General features: G+C 46.6%; 1 pseudogene; it reads right to left on the bottom strand.

Moving 5' to 3' along the window:
* Nucleotides 1-1,131: 1,131 nt before the first annotated feature.
* Nucleotides 1,132-1,387, bottom strand: LOC140905475 (small nuclear ribonucleoprotein F pseudogene; annotated as a pseudogene).
* Nucleotides 1,388-4,773: the final 3,386 nt, after the last annotated feature.

Here is a 4,773-nt window from a genome sequence, read left to right as displayed (position 1 = left end):
CTAACAGGGATTTTGTAGCTAACTGGCTGGCTGGGTGTCTATAAAAAGGAGCTACCTCCCCACTTCATTTATTACAGGGTTCATTTGTGCAGAGCTACTACATCCACAGAAGTAATAGTGTTCAGTACTCGTAATAGGATCAACCGATAGAGCAGTCAAATTTCTGACTGGAAAATTAGAAACAAAATCTTGTGACAATGGAGGGAAGCCCCTACTTTTCACATTTATTTACTATTTTCCAACTGGAAAAAAGGGTTGGAAAAAAGTGAGCATATTATGTTTTCCCTACTTTCAGACACTTCTTAGCCTTTACCCTCCTTTTTTCATGAGAAAGAAGGAAACAAATTTAAAAGGGAGAAAAATACAGTGGGAACAAAAATCCAGAAAACTGATGATGTAATGTTTCTAACCTGATAGATAAACCTGTAACCAAACTAGAGTGGTTTGGTAGGTGGAGTTTTTGTAGACCCAGACAGAATGGGAATTCACCTTCTCACCAGCCTCCTCATGCAGCTTCAATTACTCTTCTGAATTCATCTCTCACGTCTAATAAAACCACCTGAATTGTGTTCAGGAAATGTCAGTGCTGCTCAGAGGAGCATTACCTTCCTGTGGCGAGTTTGAGAGGGGAATGTACTAGGCCAAATGCCTGCCTAGTGTTAGGGTCTCAGAGGGTCTCCTTCTGGATCCACCTCCTCCTAGCATAGAGGGTCTCAGCTGTGTCTGTTGCACTATTCCCTCCCACCTTGGACCTCCCAAAGGCCATTTCAGAGGGTGAGGGATCCATAGCTCTAGAGGGGCAGTCTGGGGGGGGCGGAAAAGAGGGAGATGCATATAGTCTCCTCTAAAACCCTGCAGAAAAACTGGAAGCCAGATGATGTAGCATGAGGCTTAATTAACTCTTCAACGTGTCCCTACACTCTAGTTAAACCCCCTAAAGGGAAGCACTGGGGAACAGCAGCTGAGTGGATCCCTTGCAGCCTGACTTCAATGAAGTAATCCAGTGAAGGAGCTGTGGAGAGCAGCAGGGGCTATCAGCAGTGGCACAGGTTCGCCTCCTGTGGGATCTCTGATAGAATTGCTATTCTCTTTTGTGAAAAACTGATCTTTATTTTCCAGAAATATACAATCTTATTCTCTCATTTCTCCATCTTCTTCTTCTACTCCTCTGATGTACAGGACATTCTTACAGCTTATCAAAACTTCACCAAGGTGTCCTGACAATGCACCATCTATGTATTCTTCTGTGCTTACAAGCTGCATGTTCATGTAGCCATCGACAGACACCAGGTAGCCCTTGTACTCCATCCCCCACTTCAGCTTCACCATCACCGGCTTCCCTGTCAGCCCATTCAGGAAGGGCTTGGGGTTCAGCGGCAAGCTCATGGTAACGCAGCCTGGCACAAGGCAGCAGTAAAAACAAAAATTACTCACTGGGCCGCATGTGCATCCAAAGGATGTAAGACTCACAAAGTTCAAACTCCTACCTCCAGTCTGCTGACTTCTGGGTGAGGATATGATCCCAGCCAGCATCTAGATCCTCAACCCTTCCTCATTCCAGCAGGCCGGGCCTCTATGCCACCTACTACTCAGACCCTGTGTACAGGGTGCACAGAGGGTATTTATGGCTTTTTGACAGTAAGGACACATTTTTGTTTATTTCTCATATTACAGCTCATGCTTCAGTCACAATTTCAGTTTCTTTCACGCTGATGAGGCTTAAGAGACCAAAGGGGCTTAAAAACAGAGGGGATAAGTGCCTATTTTAATGGACCAGGGAGCTCATTCCATCTATTTGGGGCTTGAGTGAATTATTCCAAATTAAAGAATGGGGATCGCTCCCTCCTTGTTCCCATGTCCCATACACAAGAACAAGAGGATGCAATGATATCGAGGGGCAGTAGCATAAGAGCCACTGAAAAAGAATTTTTGCTGCACACAGAGGACAGACAGCCTGCAAAAATCACTGCCATAGGAAGATGTGGATGGTGACAAAATGTTTGGCTGGGTGCTATAAAGAGCTGGCTAATATTATGACACTAGTAACTTTTGCAGCTATGCAAGTTAAGATATAATGATGGAGAGGGTGAGAAAAACCCATGGTTCTAGGTATAAGAAAATAACTTATTACAGGAGTCATCAAGATAGGTGCATTATGGAGGTTTATTCTGCTACTTCCCTTTCATGCCTCAGGTATTAGCCCTAGTTAGAAGCAGGATACTTGATTGCACGAATGAATGGTATGATCCAGTCTGGTAAATCCTATTAAGTCATCCTATTGTATTGCAGCTCCCTCTTTGTGGAGCAAAGCGTGGGTGAAAGAAAACAAAGCATAGGAGCTGCAGCAATGCAGGTGTGAGCTAGGAAGCGGAGCACAAGGGGAGATGGAAAAACAGGGAGTTCCTGCAATGCTGCAGGATGGATCTGAACCGAGAGCAGAGAATAGCAAATTATCTAGGAAATATGTGTATATTTTTTAGAATAGCTCCAATCAGAGCTTAGAATGAATTGTTCTCTTTCCTCCTTTCTTCTCTCTCTAAAATATTATTTCATGTGATCATTATCTCATTCTCTGCATAATATGTTCTTGTTCTAGTAAGATAGTGAGGAGCTATTTTTACTGAATTTGAGGAATGCTGCCAGCTCTGATCTTGCCTGGGGGGAAAAAAAGTACTGGAACTCACCCTTTGAAGTTCAGGTTGTGCCCTGCTGGAAAAGAATCAGGACACAATGGAAGATAAAAGATCCCTTTGTTGAATGTGCATCAGGGAAGCCTTGTGATTCAGGGCAGGTCTACAGTAGAAGCTCAAACTGGCTGCTATGGTGCAATTGGTGAAGATGTTCTATGCTGATGGGAGACCGGGAGAGAGCTCTCTCATCAGCATATTAAAATCACCTCTACGAGAGGCAGTAGCTATCACACTGGCTCTTAGGTCGGTATAACTTACGTCACTTGGCCGTGGCTGAGTCACACCCCTGAGCCCTGGTCTACACTAGGACTTTAGGTCGAATTTAGCAGCCTTAAATCGATGTAAACCTGCACCCATCCACACGATGAAGCCCTTTATTTCAACTTAAAGGGCTCTTAAAATGGATTTCCTTACTCCACCCCTGACAAGTGGATTAGTGCTTAAATCGGCCTTGCCGGGTCGAATTTGGAGTACTGTGGACACAATTCGATGGTATTGGCCTCCAGGAGCTATCCCAGAGTGCTCCATTGTGACCGTTCTGGACAGCACTCTCAACTCAAATGCACTGGCCAGGTAGACAGGAAAAGAACCGCGAACTTTTGAATCTCATTTCCTGTTTGGCCAGCGTGGCAAGCTGCAGGTGACCATGCAGAGCTCATCAGTAGAGGTGACCATGATGGAGTCCCAGAATCGCAAAAGAGCTCCAGCATGGACCGAACGGGAGGTACGGGATCTGATCGCTGTATGGGGAGAGGAATCCGTGCTATCAGAACTCCGTTCCAGTTTTCGAAATGCCAAAACCTTTGTCAAAATCTCCCAGGGCATGAAGGACAGAGGGCATAACAGGGACACGAAGCAGTGCCGCATGAAACTGAAGGAGCTGAGGCAAGCCTACCAGAAAACCAGAGAGGCGAACGGCCGCTCCGGGTCAGAGCCCCAAACATGCCGCTTCTATGATGAGCTGCATGCCATTTTAGGGGGTTCAGCCACCACTACCCCAGCCGTGTGCTTTGACTCCTTCAATGGAGATGGAGGCAACACGGAAGCAGGTTTTGGGGACGAGGAAGATGATGATGATGAGGTTGTAGATAGCTCACAGCAAGCAAGCGGAGAAACCGCTTTTCCCGACAGCCAGGAACTGTTTCTCACCCTGGACCTGGAGCCAGTACCCCCCGAACCCACCCAAGGCTGCCTCCTGGACCCGGCAGGTGGAGAAGGGACCTCCGGTGAGTGTACCTTTTAAAATACTATACATGGTTTAAAAGCAAGCATGTGAAAGGATTAATTTGCCTGGCATTCGCGGCTCTCCTGGATGTACTCCCAAAGCCTTTGCAAAAGGTTTCTGGGGAGGGCAGCCTTATTGCGTCCTTCATGGTAGGACACTTTACCACTCCAGGCCAGTAACACGTACTCGGGAATCATTGTACAACAAAGCATTGCAGTGTATGTTTGCTGGCGTTCAAACAACATCCGTTCTTTATCTCTCTGTGTTATCCTCAGGAGAGTGAGATATCATTCATGGTCATCGGGTTGAAATAGGGTGCTTTTCTTCAGGGGACATTCAGAGAAGCCTGTTCCTGCTGGGCTGTTTGCCTGTGGCTGAACAGAAATGTTCCCCGCTGTTAGCCACGGGGAGGGGGGAGTGTTGAGGGGGTAGCCACGCGGTGGGGGGAGGCAAATGCGACCTGGTAACGAAAGCACATGTGCTACGTATGTAATGTTAACAGCAAGGTTTACCGTGAAAGAGTATAGCCACTGTTGTATAAAATGTGTCTTTTTAAATACCGCTGTCCCTTTTTTTTCCTCCACCAGCTGCATGTGTTTCAATGATCACAGGATCTTCTCCTTCCCAGAGGCTAGTGAAGATTAGAAAGAAAAAAAAACGCACTTGAGATGAAATGTTCTCCGAGCTCATGCTGTCCTCCCACACTGACAGAGCACAGACGAATGCGTGGAGGCAAATAATGTCAGAGTGCAGGAAAGCACAAAATGACCGGGAGGAGAGGTGGCGGGCTGATGAGAGTAAGTGGCAGGCTGAAGACAGGGCTGAAGCTCAAATGTGCCGGAGCATGATGAGAGGAGG

Source organism: Lepidochelys kempii, chromosome 1 (assembly GCF_965140285.1).
Source record: "Lepidochelys kempii isolate rLepKem1 chromosome 1, rLepKem1.hap1, whole genome shotgun sequence".
NCBI lineage: Eukaryota > Metazoa > Chordata > Testudines > Cheloniidae > Lepidochelys > Lepidochelys kempii.
Note: the sequence above shows the minus strand (reverse complement) of the source record. Positions and strands in the feature narration are given on the sequence as shown.